At 40.3% G+C, this 19,301-nt stretch overlaps 1 long non-coding RNA gene across 1 annotated transcript in view; it reads left to right on the top strand.

Annotated features, from left to right (window-relative positions):
- The first annotated feature begins 5,793 nt into the window (after positions 1 to 5,793).
- Positions 5,794 to 19,301, top strand: part of LOC115292017 — a 64,805-nt gene continuing 51,297 nt past the window's right edge. The window contains exon 1 of the long non-coding RNA XR_003908758.1: positions 5,794 to 5,825. This is a non-coding gene — a long non-coding RNA (uncharacterized LOC115292017). The remainder of the gene's footprint in view (positions 5,826 to 19,301) is intronic.

The following is a 19,301-nucleotide window of genomic DNA, read 5'->3' as shown; positions in this document are numbered from 1 at the left end:
CCGAAAGGTTGAGAGAACGTGAATTGGATTTCTTGACTGGACCTGGATGATATTTCCTCTGTATTTATGTAAGCAAGGAGGCTGCTGCCCATTTGCAGAACCAAACTACCCAAGCGTCTAGGAGCCTGAAAGCAGCCTGCTATGAAGGAGATACAAATATATATGTTTGCCTAAGGTTTGCCTCGGATGGGAGCTCTTGGCCTGGATGGGTTTGAAAATGGACACATCCATGGGCTGGAGGATATGGATCCAAGGGAGGCTAAAAGAATATGCATCTGCACTGTTACAGCCTCTACTGGAAGGTGAAGTTAATTATCAAACAGATTCTCCAAATTGTCAACTCTGGAACTGCCGAAGAAAAAAAATCCAGGTGCTAGATACAAAACAGCAGGCAGGAAAGCCCAGGAGAAGCATATGGGTGTGAGGCAAACCATGACAGGAGGCTGACCTGGGGGACTCTCTGTGATAATTTCTTTGGCAGGTGGGAGGCAAGCAGTTAGGGATGCTATTATTTATAGGTTGAATTATGTTCCCTCAAATTTTTATGCTGGAATGGCGGAGTCCTACCCCCACTATCTCAGAATGCAACCTGAATTGGAGATAAGCCTTGGCAGGAGTAATTGAGTTACAGTGAGATTATTAGTGTAGGCCGTAATCCAATATGACTAGTTGGGGGAAATGTGGTCACACATATGCACACACAAGAATGCCATATGAAGATGAAGGCAGCGATCAGGGTGATACTAATACACACCAAGGATGCCACAGATTGCCGCCGGAAGCTGGGGGAGAGGTGGGAATGACTGATTCTCCCTTACAGCCCTCAGAAAGGAGCCAACGGTGCCGACATCTTCATTCCAGCCTCCAGCCTCCAGAACTGTGAGACAGTCCGTTTCTGTTGTTTAAGCTGCCCAGTTTGTTTAAGTACTCTGTTACGGCAGTGCTGGCAAACTAACACAGGTACGCTGAGGGATTTAGACACCCATGCCTCGTTGTAACCCTCCGACTGCTGGTGTGTAGGCTAGGGACAGTGGAAGAAGGTTAGAAAACAAAACTATCTGTCCTTGTGACTATCCTTTTACAGTATAATCTTCCACATAAAAATTAATGACAATACTGGAACAGTTTACCACAAAAACAGATGGGAATGTCAAACATCATCTAGCCTAACCTGTCCTTTTCAGATGTGGAAACCACAGCCCAGAGAGGAAAAGGATCCTACCAGGTCATATGCTGAGTTGAGAGTCAAGGACAGAGTCCTATATTAATGTTCACAAGGGCTGCCGTAACAAAGTACGGAGTGAACAACTTCAACAACAGAAACTTGTTTCCTCTCAATTCTGGAGCCTAGAACTCAAAGATGAAGGTGTTTGGCAGGCTTCGTTTCTTCTGGGGCCTCTGTCCTTGGCCTGCAGCTGCCCGCCTTCTCACTGTGTCCTCACAGGTCTGTCCTCTGTGTGCACACCACGCTGGTGTCTCCGTGGAGCCGAATGTTCTAATCCTGCTGTTAAAACATCCTTTCTTTTGAGCTCGAAGAACTCCCTTTAGCATTTCCTGTAAGGCAGGTCTGGTGGTGATGAACTCCCTAAGCTTTTGTTTGGGAAAGCCTTTATCTCCTCTTCATTTTTGAAGAACAATTTTGCTGTGCATACAATTCCTGGTTGGTAGGGTTTTTTTCTTCCTGCGCTCTGATTATATTGTACAACTCCCTTCTGGCCTCTAAAATTTGCTGAAAAATCTGCTAATAATCTTGTGGGGTTTCTCTTGGATGTACCAAGTTGCTTTTCTCTTGCTGCTTTTAAGATTCTCGTCTTTAACTTTCAACAATTTAATTATAATGTGTCTCAATGTCGGTTTCTCACGATTCATCTTATTTATCTTATTCAGAACGCTCTAGGCTTTCTGATTCTGGGATGAGTTTGTCAGAGTGCTTTCACCATTGACTGAAAAAAAATCTACACAGCCTGAAAACCCCGAATCATCAAGGACAAATGGAAAACATATTTTTGAGAGGGGAGAAATGAAGCAAAATTTTATCCATTTTACAATTTAGCCATAGGCCACCCTTCATAATGAAAACCAAGTGAGTATGAGTTAATCCAGAATCCTAATGAAAATGGTCTTGTGTTAGTAAGTAAGAAGCATTTACACAATATAATATTTATTTATTTATTTATTTATTTATTTATTTTAATAAAAATAATTTATGTCTTTATTTTTAAGAGAGACTGAGGGCAAGCAAAGGATGGACAGAGAGAGAGGGAGACACAGAATCTGAAGCAGGCTCCAGCCTCTGAGCTAGCTGTTAGCACAGAGCCTGATGCAGGGCTCAAACCCATGAACCCCGAGATCATGACCTAAGCTGCAGTCAGACGCTCAACCAACTGAGCCACCCAGGAGCCTAATCTTTATTTACATTTAAGAAAGACAGGGGACAGGCGGGCACCTGGGTGGCTCAGTCGGCTAAGCCTCCAACTTCGGCCCAGGTCATGATCTCACATTCATGGGTTCAAGCCCCACGTTGGGCTCTGTGCTGACAGCTCAGAGCCTAGAGCCTGCTTCCGATTCTGTGTCTTCCTCTCTCTCTCTGCCCCTCCCCTGCTCATGCTCTGTCTCTCTCTCTCTCTCTGTGTATCAAAATAAAAAAAACACATTAAAAAAAAAAGAAAGACAGAGGTGTCTTGGTGGCTTACTCAGTTAAGCATCCGACTCTTGATATCAGCTCAGGTTGTGATTTTGCAATCATGAGATTGAGTCCTACATTGGGCTCTGCACTAAGCATAAGGCCTGCATGGAATTCTCTCTCTCCCTCTCTTTTTGCCCCTTCCCAATTAGTGCTTACTCTCTCAAAATAAATCAATAAGCTTAAGGGGGAAAAAAGGGACATGGTAGCTCAGCCGGTTAAGCATCAGACTTGGGCACAGGTCATGATTTCTTACAGTTTGTGGATTTGAGCCCTGCATCGACCTCTATGCTTCAGAGTCTGGACCCTGCTTTTGATCAGTGTCTCCCTCTCTCTCTGCTTCTCCCCCACTTGCGCTCTCTCTCTCTCTCTCTCTCTCTCAAAAAAAAGGAATAAACAATTGTTAAATTGTTTTTGCACAAAATGTAGGAGGAAACAGAAAGGAAACAGAAAGCAGAGACGAAGGGTGAGAAGAAGAGAGTGAGGAAGGATGCAATCTTGGGGTAGGAGTAAAGTAGTGATGCTTGGGTGGATTTGCTATCTTGTCCCTGGGTTCCCAGCAACAAGCAAATTTCTGAGAATGGACACTGCCTTGGAGGCTTCCTATCGGCATCCTTTCCTACTAATTGGGCCTTTTCCAAATTATTAAGCCATTTAACTTGTTCGTTTGGCAGTATTCCAATTCTCTTTGATTTCTGGATTATATACCACCAAACCAAAGACAATGGCCAACTGAAGAAAATGAATAAATTTTTTTTCACATTTTGGCAAGTATGTTCACAAGATCTAGATCTGAGAAACTGTTTGATAAGAATAAAGTTGCAATTAGAAAACTGAATGCCATAGAGACTGACTTATTGGTCTCTCCAGGAGTGTTTTCAAGGTAATATATTTTCAATGGAATGAATCATACATTTCTTTTATGGTCATCGGTCAAGTGGAGGTTGCTCTGGGTAAAAGAAATGTTGCTTTGCATTCCGCTGGCATGATTGGTGAGAATGCCCTTGAATTTAAATTAGAGAAATGTTTAGTGCTGGTGCCTACAACAGTGATATATAACTTTGTTTTGCCGTCATAGACAGCTTACCTTTCATGCTACCAGGAACTTTCTTTTCAACCCAAGAGGTAAGAGAAAAAAATGACTTAACCAATATTAAATAAAGGCGATTGTTTTCTTTTGCATGATCACATTTTGGTCTGAGCAGATTCTTTAAGAAATATTAACAGAACTGTGTACACATTTAAATGTAAAATGAGTTCTTCATGCAGAGTACGCAAGGTTATGGGCACCTGAAGAAGAAAGAGCTATAAATAGTACCCGAAAGTAGGTACGAGCCCCATGCCTGGCTTGATTTCTGTGATCTTGGAGAGAGTGACCACGTCTAAAATGGGGGCAATAACCAACCCTTATCCTACCTACCTCATGAGGATCCTCGGGGAACACTGATGGGACCACTTTCACAATAAGTTGTCTTCTTTTTCACATTAACCCTGCCAAGTATTATGCAGAATGCCAAGTGTATTGCATTTTATATGGTTTTCCCAGCTACTCTGAAACCTCAGTGGTCTCTCTCTGTCTCTCTCCCTATCTCTCATAGAATGAAAAATTTTAGAGACTCTAAGTAATTTAACCAAGGGATAGCTGAATGAGCTAAGATCGTAAGACTTTAGAAAAATAGGTTATTCTTCATCAGGAGTTCTAAGTCACTTAACTTTGGATTGATGCTGCTTTTGTGTGATTGTTTTCTCTAACATCTTCTTGATCCATTCATCAGATGAAAAAGTTTAGAGGCTTAGCTTTTTACATATTAGATCATTTTTCCTGGGATATGTTAAAAGTGGAATAATTGCTAAAAATAATAACAATCCTTTACATTCACGTAAGTGCTTTTCCAGTTTATATAATGTTTTCTCATATATAATCTCTGCTGGAATACTTTCTTATTTTTCACTTTTAGTTTCTAACAAATATGAATTAGTTCTCTTCTTCATAAGCCTCAACAAAGCAAATTGAAATGTAACAAAGAAATATACAGAAGTGAACTTCTACCACACCACTTTAACCAACTGGCCAAAGTTGACATCATCAACGAGGAACAAATCAACATCATGTGCCTTCTGGTATGACACATTGAGAAGAACACAGCAACACTTGAGTAACATTCCTGCCAAACAGAAATAATCTAATGGTGACACAACATCAGACAACCCCAAGCTGACACACACTCACAAAATAACCAGTTGAAATGCTTTAAAAATAGTGATGTCTTGAGATTCATTTTTTTCTTTTATAGTTTATTGTCAGGTTGTTTTCCAAATAACATCCAGTGCTCATCCCAACAAGTACCCTCCTCTATGCCCATCACCCTGTTTCCCCTCTCCCCCACCCCCATTAGCCCTCAGTTTGTTCTCAGTATTCAAGGGTCTCTCATGGTTTGCCTCCCCTCACTCCCCAACTATTTTTTCTCCTTCCCCTCCCCCATGGTCCTCTGTTAAGTTTCTCCTGTTACTCTTATGAGTGAAAACATATGGTATCTGTCTTTCTCTGCCTGACTTATTTCACTTAGCATAACACCCTCGAGTTCCATCCACGTTGCTACAAATAGCCAGATTTGCCATGTAGTATGGCATTGTATAAATAAATGACATCTTCTTCATCCACTCATCAGGTGATGGACATTTAGGCTTTTTTCATGATTTGGCTATTGTTGAAAGTGCTGCTATGAACATTGGGGTACATGTGCCCCTATGCATCAGCACTTCTGTATCCCTTGGGTAAATCCCCAGCAGTGCTATTGCTGGGTCATAGGGGATTTCTATTGACAATTTTTTGAGGAACCTCCACACTGCTTTCCAGAGCGGCTGCACCACTTTACATTCCCACCAACAGTGTAGGAGGGTGCCCATTTCTCCACATCCTATCCAGTTTCTATAATCTCCTGATTTGTTCATTTTAGTCACTCTAACCTGCATGAGCTGGTAGCTCAGCGTGGTTTTAATTTGTATTTCCTTGATGATGAGTGACACTGAGCATCGTCTCATGTGTCTGTTGGCTATCTGGATGTTCTCTTTGGAGAAGTATCTGTTCATGTCTTCTGCCCATTTCTTCACTGGACTATTTGTTTTTCAGGTGTGGAGTTTGGTGAGTTCCTTGTAGATTTTGTAGCCCTTTATCTGATATGTCATTTGCAACTATCTTTTCCCATTCTGTCAGTTGCCTATTAGATTTTTTATTGTTTCCTTTGTTGTGCAGAAGCTTTTTACCTTGATGAAGTCCCAATAGTTCATTTTTGCTCTTGATTCCCATGCCTTTGGGGATGTGTCAAACAAGAAATTGCCACGGTTGAGGTCTAAAATGTTGTTTCCTGCATTCTTCTCTAAGGTTTTGTTGGTTTCCTGTCTCACATTCATGTCCTTCATCCATTTTGGGCTTATTTTTGTTTATGTGTACGAAAGTGACTTAGTTTCATTCTTTGGCATGCTGCTGTCCAATTCTCCCAGCACCATCTTTTGAAGAGGCTGTCTTTTTTCCATTGGATACTGTTTCCTGCTTTGTCAAAGATTAGTGGGCCATACATTCATTTGTGGGTCCAATTCTGGGTTCTGTCTCATTGGTCTATGTGTCTGTTTTTGTGCCAATACCATACTGTCTTGATGAGGACAGCTTTGTAGTAGAGGCTAAAGTCTGGGATTGTGATGCCTCCCATTTTGGTTTTCTTCTTCAATATGACTTTGGCTATTCGGGGTCTTTTGTGGTTCCATACAAATTTTAGGATAGTTTGTTCTAGCTTTGAGAAGAATGTTGGTGCAATTTTGATTGGGATTGCATTGAATGTGTAGATTGCTTTGGGTAGTAATGACATTTTAACAATATTTATTCTTCTGATCCATGAGCATGAAATGTTTTCCCATTTCTTTGTGTCTCCTTCAATTTCCTTCCTAAGTTTTCTATCATTTTCATCATACAGATCTTTTACATCCTTGGTTAGGTTTACTCCTAGGTATTTTATAGGTTTTTCGAGAAATTTTAAGTGGGATCAGTTTCTTGATTTCTCTTTCTGTTGCTTCATTATTGGTGTATAAAATGCAACCCTCCTCCTTTTCTGAATCCATGGATCAGTTCGAGTAGGCTTCTGGTGGAGTCGATCGGGTTTTCCATGTAAAGTATCATGTCATCTGTGAAAAGCGAAAGTCTGACTTCATCTTTGCCAATTCTGATGTCTTTTATTTCCTTTTGTTGTCTGATTGCTGATGCTAGGACTTCCAGCACTATGTTAAACAACAGTGGTGAGAGTGGACACCCCTGTCATGTTCCTGATCTCAGGAAAGTTCTCAGTTTTTCCCCATTCAGGATGATATTAGCTGTGGGCTTTTCATAAATGGCTTTTATGACTGAGATTCTTAACTATAGAGAATAAATTGAGGGTTGCTGGAGGGAAGGTGAGTGGGGGGTGGGCTAAATGGGTGATGGGTTTTAAGGAGGGTACTTGTTGGGATGAGCACTGGGTGTTACAAGTAAGTGAGAAATCACTAAATTCTTCTCCTGAAACCAATATTACACTGTATGTTAACTAACTAGAATTTAAATAAAAATGTGAAAAAACATAAAAATAAAAAACGGTAATATCCTAAAACACAGAAAATCTGAGAAACTGTCTCAGATTAATGGAGACTTAAGAGACATGATAACTGAATGCAATGCATGATCCAAGGTTTTCATTTGTTATGAAGAACATTATTGGAATAACTGGTCATCTCTGATAAGATCTGTATGTTCAATAATAAAATTGTATCAATGTTAATTTCCTGCTAATAATTAAATGTTAATTGTTGTATGACTATACAAAAGAACGTACTAAAGCATTTAGCAATAAAGGGTATAATGCCTGCAATTTATTTTCAATTTTTTTTATGTACTGACAAAGAGAAAATAAAGCAAAGTCACTAAAATGTTAACATTCACAAAATCTGGATGAAAATCATTAAGGAATCTTTGTAGTAATCTTGCAACTTCTTTGCAAGACTGAAATTCCATCAAAATGAAAAAAAACTTTTAAAGCATCTATGCAGATTAATGTTTAAAATCTTTCCTCTCTTCTGCCTTTTGTACCTTCCTAGGCCCAGATATGGAATTGGCTATTTTTCCAAGGAGTCTTGGTTTGTTTTTGTGGAAAGATGGTATTATAAACCATACTATGTGTACTAAGCATACATACTAAGTGTGTCCCCTCTGGGATGCCATTGTTAATAAACAATTTCAGTAGATAGTCCCAGAAAAGACCTAATTTTTCTCTCTCAAGGCATGGGTTTATAATGATATTTCTAAGTCAGTGCTAACACTGTGTTCTTACTGAAAATTTGTTTCCTATAATTGTACCTCCATTTCTCTTACACTGAAAAATCTTGACTTTTAACAAACTATTACTGCTTGTTTTACCTAACTATAAAAAGAAAATAATTCCCAAACAGTAACACTATTAATGCAAACAATAAGATAAGAGGCTAAAGCTCAGGGTTTTCCTCTCAATTCGTTCTGGTCTTGGATTGCATCTCGCTATGGACATATAGTCAACTTACTTTGGTCTGAAGTCACTCAAAATTCCTCATTTCTATGTGTTACAGAAACCTTATTTAATGTATGCTTGTTTCTATTCCTTTTCAATTTGTGGTTGTTAATAGTCTTATAGGTGTCCATTCTCAGATTTTAGAAGCTTTAAGTTGTTTTCGGAGAATTAAAGTCGCTTAAGAGACTGGAGGGGAAAATCAGCTACTGGCCCTCCAAAGTTCTGTGTATGAGTTTCATTTAAGCCATGATTTGATTCCTCAACAGTTACAGCATGAATGGTATGTGTAAGATTCAAATGCATGAGTTTAAGCTGGGCAACCAGTTCTGCTCCTTATTATTCAGTAATCATAAAATATGTTAATATTATGTCTAAGCTCCTGTGGAAAATTTTTTGAAACTGTAAAACAAGGATTACTTCACATGTAAAGGCAAAATTGCTTCCAGGTTTGCTTATTTAAATTTCAGAATCAGTGCTTCTTGCTAGATTCAGATTCTTGGATACAAGCAATTGCTTTATTTTCTGCTATTTATAGTCTAGGCTTACTCTGAGGACAGAGCTGCTTCTTTTTCTTTTTAATTTTTTCTAATGTTTATTTATCTTTGAGAGAGAGAGAGAAAGAGAGAGAGAGAGAGGGAGAGAGAGAGAGAGAGAGAGCATGAGCAGGGGAGGGGCAGAGAGAGAGGGAGACACAGAATCCAAAGCAGGCTCCAGACTCCGAGCTGTCAACACAGAGCCCAAAGCAGGGCTCAAACCCACGAACTGCGAGATGATGACGTGAGTGAAGTTGGGCGCTTTATCGACTGAGCCACACAGGTACCCCAAGAGAAAGCTACGTCTTGTTGACTATTTCTAATTTCCGACTATAGAGATAAAATCTTCCAGGTAATGAGTCCATTATTTCTAAGATTGGGTCTTCCTAAGAGTCTTGGGAGTTTAGAGATAATATCTCAAAAGTTCACTCTTATGAAGCAACCTAGTGGATAGTATTCTGGCATCGTTGGATGGTTAACTGAGAAGCTCTTAAAAGTTGAGTTCAAGAAGGGTCTAGGTGATTTATGAGGCAGAGGAAGAAAGAAGCCTAACTGAATAGGAGATTTATGCTCCTGTCAAGGGTGGGGTGGGTGGGGGCGGGGAGACCAGAGGACAGTCTTGGGAGCCATTTTCCAAAGGAATTTTATAGGTGGTTGAAGAGATACCCACTAAGATTTTTTCTCAAGGTCTTCATTGAGGTCTTGGGTATTTGGTAGTAAGCCTTATGTCTTCTACACATGCACACATACACACACACACACACTCACACACACACACACCCTACAAATATTTCTAGGTAAGAATAGCATTTTCCATAATTTTCCTTAGATATTTCGTGATCTATCAAAGAAATGCTACCTTTTAAAAATGTTTATTTATTTTGAGAGACAGAGACAAAGCGTGCAAACAGGGGAGGGGCAGAGAAAGAGAGAGAGAGAGAGAGAGAGAGAGAGAGAGAGAGAGAGAGAGAGAGAATCCCAAGCACACTCCATGCTGTTGGTACAGAGCTTATGCAGGGCTTGATCTCATGAACCAAGAGATGGTGACCTGAGCCAAAATCAAAAGCTGAATGCTTAACAAGCAGAGCCACCCAAAGGTAAAAAAAAACCAGTTGAGGCACCCCAAAGGAAAATAAAAACTACCTCTTGAAATCATTTCTCTTTGTTCCAAATTTTAAAATATTTCACAAATTGGTGACCATAATGATCCGACACACATGAGCAGAGATGGGGCTCCCTTCCAGTGTAGGCATTGGTGTGTTCATAGTAGGTAGGTTTTGCATAAGGATGCAAGCTGGGCACCATTCTGTTTACAGATCTTACAGAAAATGCATGAGGTAGACTAACACAGATCTAGACAGATAGATCGGCAGACAAAGAGCCCAATTTTTCTTCTCTCCTTGCAATGACAGAGCTTCTTGAACTGAATACAGTGCAAAAGTAGAGCCCAGTTAAGGCAGCCCTAGAGGGTAACAAGGAAGCCGAAAACATAAACAAGGCTTCAGCTTATCACTGTTTCTCATCCTGCAATCACAGCTGCCGGATTTTGGTAGGAATTGCTCCAAACCTCCCAAGACTAAGACAAATTGCAAAATCCTGTGAAAATGGAGGGCAGGGTGATGCTTGCTGATACCACACCATTGTGCAGATTAGAAAAAGAAATTCTTTTCTCATGACACTTTCATCTTTTGGAAAATTGATGTAAAAAATATACAAATCTACAGGATCTACTTTATGAATGGCACCGCCCAGGGTTGTGTAGTTCACAGTCTGAATATGTGGTGGCTCTGGGGACTCTGGGCTGGAGTTGTCTGTCTGGAAGGATGCATAGAGTGAGGCCCTTAGGAACAACCTTGGTGGTTAAGAGCAGGGCAGAAGAAGAAGATAGTGGGATAGTGTTCCTCCAAAAAACAGATATCTGAGAGTTGTAGCTGGATTGGAGGGTGGGGTAGGACTTGAAGCTATTCCTATATTTCTTGGTTACAGCTCCCAAACCAGAGATAGGAGATAGCAGAGAAAAGGCAAACAGTGTTGGGAAGGGCAGTGTGGTGCATGCAGTCTTTTGGCCCCCACTTAGCCATGGAAGAATGGGCTTTGGGCCTGGAATACATTCCTACCAAGAGATAGGGAGCCCATGCACCTGCACTGGGCTTATTGCCCTGCGTGGGATTAGCTCTCAGGCTTAATGTGTATTCCTTTGTTCTGCTTATCTGCCTGTGTCAGTGCCTCCGGCACACCTCCAGCTCTCTGTGTGTCAGACCCCACAGGGGTGGGGTTGGAGGCAAGTCTTCACCTACAGCGTGAAATAACTGGTCCTGTGGGGCTGGCACATTGCAAGAGGCTGGATCTCATGCACCCTTTCTCTTGTCTTGCTATTCAATGATGTACCTCTTGAACTTGGTATGCATGTTTTCTGCTCTCAGTGACCTCAAATCATGCACTAGTTTCTTCCCTGGGTGACCTTATTAGTTTTTTTAGCCTTGACTCCACTCATATTATTTTCTATCCTGATCTATCTCTATAATCTCTCCTGATCAACCCATGAAAGGTGAAGGAGAAAGAGATGGTGTGATGGACTAAATAATGGCCCCTCAAAGATGCTCATGTTCTAATTCCCCAAAACTGACTATGTTACTTTACACGGGAAAGGAGACTTTGTAGATGGGAATACATGAAGGATCTTGAGGTAGGGAGAATATCCTGGATTATCCAAGCAGGTCCACTGCAGTCACAGGGTTTAACATGAGAGAGGCAGGAGGGTGGGAGTCATGATGACGTGACGACAGAAGCAGGGGGAGAATAAGGAGATGCGATGTGAGACCACAAGCCAAGGGATGCAGGCAGCCTCTACAAGCTGGAGAAGGCAGCAAATTCTCTCCACCAGCCTCAGAAAAGAACCAGTCCTGCCACCATCTTGATTTTAAGCCACTGAGATTGATTCTGAACTTCTGGAATGTTCAGAAATGTAATATAAAAAATTTATTTTGTTTTAAACCATTAAATTTGTAGCAGCAATAAGATACTAATGTACATGGCTTGCAATCAGACCCAAGAGTAAAACAAGGCCAAGAGTTCTTTCCAGTAGACATGTCACAGGCTGGAAGAACTAAAATTTACTGAGTGCTCTATTATGTACTAAGTAAAAGAATATACATTTCATAGGTGTTTTTTGCTTTGCATAGTTGTGCAAAGAGCAGAGATTTTGGGTCAAATAGTTTGGGACCAGCGTGGGATATACCTCAAGCCTAATTTTTGCTGGGTGGCTTTGCATTTCTGAACTTCACTGAACCTCATTATAAAATGCTGATACTATGGACGCCTGGGGGGTTCAGTTGATTGAGCCTTCAACTTCGGCTCAGGTTCTCATGGTTAGTGGGTTCAAACCCTACATTGGGCTCTGTACCGACATAGTGCCTGGAGCCTGCTTTGGATTCTGTGTGTGTCTCTCTCTGCCCCTACCCTGCTTGTGCTCTGTCTCTCTCTGCCTCTGTCTCTTTCTCTAAAATAAATAAACATTAAAAATAAAAAAAGACCCTAAAATGCTGATACTACCTTGCAGTGTTGTTTTGAGACCATGAAATAATATATCTAAAACCCCTATGATAAAGTATTATTCACATTGCTGTTACAGATCTTATTATCCTAAGAGCAAAACATGGTAGATCCGTGTGTCCTCCAGGACTGGCAATAAGGCCACAGGTGGGTTTAAACAGTCCCTCTTTGTTTCCTGGTCCACTGGCTGCCCCTTGTTCCTATGGTCCTTCTGCTGCAGGCCTTGCTCCATTAGATCATGTCAACTAGTTGTTGCTCTTTACTCTCTCCTAAAAATAAGGGCCCTCAAAAGTCCCCTTCCCTATCCACAGCTTGTAATGCTGAATTTCACAACTTGTCACTTAGAGGGTGCTTGGGCAAGAGAAACTTATAAATGGATAGTGATATTTGCATGGCCCTTTGTAGTTTTGTGAGTTGTACCCACTACCCTTTGTGTTTTACTTAAGGGTTCCCAGGATGCCTGTGTCTCTGACTGTTGAGCAAGACCTTCACTCTTCCTGCTCTCAAGAAGCAGGTTAGCCAAATAATGGATCTTCTGGCCGCCAATCTATTTTACTAGAGAAATCACCTTCTAATGAGGAAGAATAAATTAGAATGCATAGAATGCACAAAAGCTATTCCAAATGAGGTGGACTAATTTTGCCTGCATGATTGTTCCTCCTGAGGCTGAACTTTGGAGTCAAACAAAATACCTTGTACAAGCTGAGTGAACTTGAGAAAGTTACTTAATCTTGAAATTACTTTAAAAGGAATATGTTTATATATATATATATATATATATATATATATATATATATACATATATATATATTTAGAAATAACATCCTACATGTGATTACTGTATAATTACATGAATAATAAACTACTCAGTGAATATCCATTTCCTTTCTTCCCTTAATTCACATGTGCTCATTTTTAATTTTCAGTTCTTTTCTGTTTCTGTTTTGACCATTGTTCAGATATATCCTCAGTTTCACTTTGCCTCGATTGTGAGATTTAAAGAGGTCTTTCATGTCCAGGTTTCAGTAAATATAAGATGAACCTGAAGCATCTGTGTGGCTCAGTTAGTTAAGGTTCCAACTTCGTTTGGTTCAGGTCATGATCTCGCGGTTTGTAAGTTCAAGCCCTGAGTCTGGCTCTGTGCTGACATCTCAGAGCCTGGAATTCACTTCGGATTCTGTGTCTCCCTCTCTCTCTCTGCCCCTCCCTCATCCGTGCTCTCTCTCTCTCTTTCAAAAATAAACATTAAAAAAATTTAAAAAATACATATAAGAAAAACCAAAGTATGACAAAATGAATAAAAACAAACAATAGTCATATAGATGATGTGGTTTGATATTTTGATCATCATGTAAAATAATCATATAGAAAAAACAATGAGAGTTTATTTTATATTTTCATGGTAGATGAATCCTCATAAATTTTTATTATTGCAAATAAATGAAAATTACATTGTAATTACATACTCTGTTATCTGAAGGACTTTTAGAAAGAATTCACACAAGAATGGAAATACAAATATAACAACCTTCTTCCTCCTTGGGTTAGCTCTCTAGCAAAATCACAGAGAACAAAAGTGAGACCTTAAAAAAAAAGTAAAAACAAACAGCTCCTGTTTGTTCCTGGAATAGAATTTGAATTACATTTAAAAAGGAAGGTTGCTTCCTCTTGGAAATCAAACGGCATAAAAGTAAATCAGAAGGATCAAAATCAGTTATATAATTTTGGTTAACAAAGAACTTTATTGTGGATGGGCCAGGCATGTAACTGCTTTTTCTTTATACTACAACGACAACTGTTTTTTTCTCATGTGGGGTAAAGAGTTCAGTTACACTCAAGGACGTTTTATACCTCATTAATTCACACTCCCCTAGATGCTACCAGACTGATGAATGGGTTTCACATTCCACAGGAGTAAGTCTTTCATTTATCAACTATCCTAATGAATGTGAAACCATCAAATACCATTTTGGGCTCATGGACTTCATTTCAGAAGCTGCCTTATGGGGGCACCTGGGTGGCTCAGCTGGTTGAGCTCCCGACTTCAGCTTAGATCACGCTCTCCCATGAGTGAATGAGAGCCCCACACCGGGCTCACTGCTGTCAGCGCAGAGGCTGCTTCAGATCTGTGGTCTCCCTCTTTGCCCCCCCCCCACTTGCACTCTATCAAAAACGAATAAACATTTAAAAAAAGCTACCTTCTGAACAGTCACCTGCAATGGATTCTTCCAGAATCTTAGAAGGACTTAAATTTCCCCAAACTCTTCCCCTCAGTGTACAGTAGTGTCTAGATTTTTCTGCCTGTGTAACACTCTGCCTACACAGAAGAGGAAAAGTCTTGGTGGATGATTCAGAATTGCCAAAGGTTTAAAACGTTCACAGACATGCCTGAACATCGTAAGTGAGACTCACTCTTGCCATGAAAAGTGGACCACTGCCTTTCTTTCTCTTCCAGCTTCATCCAAAGCAAAACAGAAAAATTGATACACTAGTTATTTTTAATACACATGAAAATTAACAAAATTATTTAAGTTAAAATAAGTGTTTACTTACTATGTAAAATTATAGCATAGAGTACCAGTGGCATTCATACAAACTTTTAGAAACAATAGACTAAAGTTGTTTCAGCCATGGGCAAGTGGCTATCGTCTATCCAATGGATTAGCAGCTTGGATTTGCTGAGAAAGATTCATTCTTTCTTCTAAGTATTGCTTAACTGGTGAAATATGAGTCTAGAGAGGCTGGTATCCATATGGTCCCCACATGGAGAGACCCAGCCCTCATGAGATTGAGGTCAACATCGGGTTGGGAGTAGAGAAAGAGACGGAGACAGAAAAAAGTCTGATTGCATCTTTTAAGCACTTTGTTTTAGTTACGCCCTAATCCAGTCTGATTCCCACACTTCTCAGTTCCATAGTCAATACATTCTCATTTTTGAGTGAGCCAGTTTGAGTTAGATTTCTGAATCCAAATGTTTTCACTCTAAAAAATAGTGTGTGGAAGTGAGGTTTTACATAGAAGAGACCCTAAGTTATGGACTTGTGCAAGACAACAAGCATCACAGGGCAGTGAGAACTCTCCCTTCCTCGATAAGAAGAAATGATTCCTGATAGGTGACAGCAAAGCAACTAGTCAAACTATTGCCATTCACAACAAAATTGAGCAGAAAATAGAGCGATACCACCGTCTGTCCCCATACGTAGATAACTTCCCCTGCCACCAATAGCCTACACCGGGGTAGTTCATTTGTTACAATTGACAAACCCACATTGGTACATCCTTATTACCCCAAATCCATACTTTACCTTAGGGTTTATTCTGTCACAAAGCAACAGGTTGTATGGATTTTGGCAAATGTGTAATGACATCTATCCACTGTTACGGTATCACACAGAATAGTTTCCCTGCCCCTAAAGCCCTTCTGTGCTCCCCTGTTCCTCCTTCCCCCCTGCCAACCCCTGGCAACCACTGTTTTAGTATCTCTACTGTTTTGCCTTTTCCAGAGAATCATATAATTGGAATCATGCACTAAGCATGATTGGCTTTTCCAATTAGCTTCCTTCACTAAGCAATATGCATTTAAGTGTCCTTTATGCCTTTTCATGGCTGGATAGCTCATTTCTTTTTAATACTTGAATGCTACTCCCTCACCTGGCTGTACCATTTTATTTATCCATCCATTCACCGCCTGAAGGTCATCTCAGTTGCTTCAATTGGTGATTATGAATAAAACTGCTGTAAACCTCTGTGTGCAGGATTTTGTGTGAACATAAATTTTTAATCCATTTGGGTAGATACTAAGAGGAATGACTGCTGGACCGTATGGTAAGTGTATTTAGTTTTGTAAGGAATGCCACGCTGTCTTCCAAAGCAGCCAGCCTTTCCACTTCGGGATCCTACCGGCAAGAGTTCCCATCGCTCCACATCATCGTCACCGGCATTTGGTCTTCTCAGTGTTTTGGATTTTGGTAGTGGTACCTCACTGCTATTTTAATTTGCAATTCCCTAAAGTGCTATTGGATGTCTTTTCATATGCTTATTTCTATCTGTCTACCTTCTTTGCTGAGGTGTCACGTAAGGCCTTGGCCCGGTTTCCAACAGGTTGTTTTCTTGTGTTGACTTAAGAGTGCTTTGTAAATTTTGGATAACAACACTTTATCAGATATGCCTTTTGCAAATATTTTTCCTCTGCTTGTTTGCTTTTTTTTTTTTAATAAAATCCGAATACATCCTTGTACCAAGCTTTGATTTGCATTGGGGGGAGGGGTGGGGATTGGTGGAAAGCCATCAGGAAACTGGGGTGTATTGACTACTTTCTACAAACTTCTGTAAAGTCATACAAATGACAAGTTTCTTTTTGTTTTTTAAATGTTTTATTTATTTTTGAGAAGGCGCAAGTGGGGGAAGGGCACAAAGATAGAGACAGAGGATCCCAAGCAGGCTCTGGACTGACAGCAGAGAGCCCGATCGGGGGGCCCGAAGTCATGAACCATGAGTTCATGGCCTGAGCCAAAGTGGAGCACTCAAACAACTGAGCCGCCCAAGTGACCCTACAAGCAACAAGTTTCTATCAAATGTGGCCTGCCTGAGAGGCAGGCAGAAAGGAAAATACAGTTTTTCTAAGAAGAATACATTTTTCCTATGGCCCCATAAATCCAGTATGGTTGAATGGCAGATGGGCTTGAGTTTTGCAGTTAAAGAGCTAGAATCTGCACAAAGCTAAAGGTAAAGGAAGCAATAAGAGGAAATGTGGTTGGATATAAGATTGAGACCTGGACAGCCCCTAACACAAGCTTTTGGGCTTTTTTAATCAGCAAAGTTGACAATCAACCTCCACTGTAAAAACCACTCTGGGAGCACCTGGGTGGCTCAGTCGGGTAAGTGTCCGGCTTCGGCTTAGATCATGATCTCACAGTTTGTGGGTTTGAGCCCGCGTCAGGCTCTGTGCTGACAGCTAGCTCAGAGCCTGGAGCCTGCTTCAGATTCTGTCTCCCTCTCTCTCTGACCCTGCCCTGCTCATGCTGTCTCTCTCTGTCTCTCAAAAATAAAAATAAATAAATAAACAGGAAAAAATTAAAAAAATAAACACTCTGTGATGTGTAAACTTGGGACAAGGGGAAGGTGAACTGCTCTTCTCTAACCCAAGCTACAGTTTTTCACCGTCAAAAGGTCCACTATCATGCTGAATGCTGAACATTCACAGAATGGAGGAAGCATTAGAACGTGTTGCTATGTGACAGAATCCCTCAGATTTAGCTCTTGATTCAAGAACCATAACCAGTCAGCACCTGTGGAGTTGAATAAATGTAACTAAACAGAGGCTAATAGACTTTAAAGGAAATATGCTACCAAAGAAACCCAAACCTATTACCCAAGAAATCAAAACCCTGCAAAATTACAAGTCCGGATGAAACTCCAGGCCTCAGAACCCACACCAACTGGAAATAGACTAACGTGGTGCAGCCCCCAGGAAGTGAATTCTCTGCAGTGCTCACCTCCGCCGCGGCAGGGGTTTACAGCTAGCATCCACATCGATGGCTCGGTGCCTCTGTGCTGCCACTTATTGAATATTTGGAACAGCGCGTCTAACTGAGAGGGAGACCCTGCTCTAAACTGTGCTCTGAATGCGTTTTTTGGTTAATGGACGGTTGTCTTGCTTATTGTAATTGGGACAGCTTCAAGTATAGTTGTGAATATAAAATTTGATCATATAATAAAATAACGTGTATTTTTACTTAACATATAAAGTCAGAAGAAAGACATTAATAAAAGAGTACTATGGGGTGTTTGGAAAGGCTTGAGCAAGCCGCCAGTCCTAATTATCTGTACCTGTAAAAAGAAAAGACTGGAATTTGTTTAGCTTTAAATTTTTATTATTTCATTTGGAGTAAAGCAAAAGCGAAAGAGCTAAGTAAAGGAAAACTTAACAATGCTTTTAAAGGTGGCTAATTCTGGGAAATCAGGTTTCCACTCAGACTTTGCCAGGAAGTTTGCAGTGAATAAACACACACTCACACTCACACAGTCACTTTGCCACACGGACACTCAAACAGACAGGCAGTGAAAGAAGGCATCTCATAAAAGCACCTTGTTTTATTAAAACCAGAGGAAGGCATTAGTGAATTCAGCATGAAATAGTATTATGGGCATTTTTTTTTCCTTCTGAGATCTGACCCTTTAATACAATGATTCCTCTCAGACTAAACTGAGATTATTCAAGGGAAATTTTGCCAGGCATGCTCAGATTTACATCTTTCTACATTTTTACCCCCATGAAATACATTCTGGAAGTCTGATTGAGTCTAAGCACACACTTAGCTTTTTTTTCTTTCTTTTCTTTTCCTGAGTCTATCTTCAGAAACAGGAAAGTTTATTTTATTTTATTAATTTTTCTGAGAGAGAGAGAGTGCAAGCAGGGGAGACGGGCAGAGCGGAGACAGAGGGAGAATCTTAAGCAGGCTCCATACTCAATGTGAAGCCCAATGTAGGGATCAATCTTACAACCCTACGATCATGTCCTGGTCCGAAATCAAGAGTCAGATGCTCTACCAACTGAGCCAGCCAGGCGCCCCCAGAAATAGGTAAAATTTGAGAGAATGGACATGAGAAGAGGAGAGTAAAGAAAGGAAGAAGAAAGAGAAAACACAGGAAAAGAATACAGATCTCAGCATAAGGAAAATAAGTCTTTCCCGTGTTTATTTTTTGCAAAGATATAGTCCAGTCACTTTCTAAAGTAAAAATCAGAAAAATGTATTCTTCAATTTCTTCTTTACAAATGAAACCTACATTTTTATTTTCTCCAGTGCACTTTTATTTCTTTGAAATAATAATCATTCTCTAGAGAGAAACTCGGGGGTTAAGAGCAGCATCTTAAAAGTTTTTTTAAAATATTTATTTATTATTGAGACAGACAAAACAGAGCATGAGTTGGGGAGGGGCAGAGAGAGAGGGAGACACAGAATCCAAAGT

Source organism: Suricata suricatta, chromosome 5 (assembly GCF_006229205.1).
Source record: "Suricata suricatta isolate VVHF042 chromosome 5, meerkat_22Aug2017_6uvM2_HiC, whole genome shotgun sequence".
In the NCBI taxonomy this organism is placed as follows: domain Eukaryota; kingdom Metazoa; phylum Chordata; class Mammalia; order Carnivora; family Herpestidae; genus Suricata; species Suricata suricatta.
This window is presented reverse-complemented; position numbering and strand designations above follow the sequence as displayed.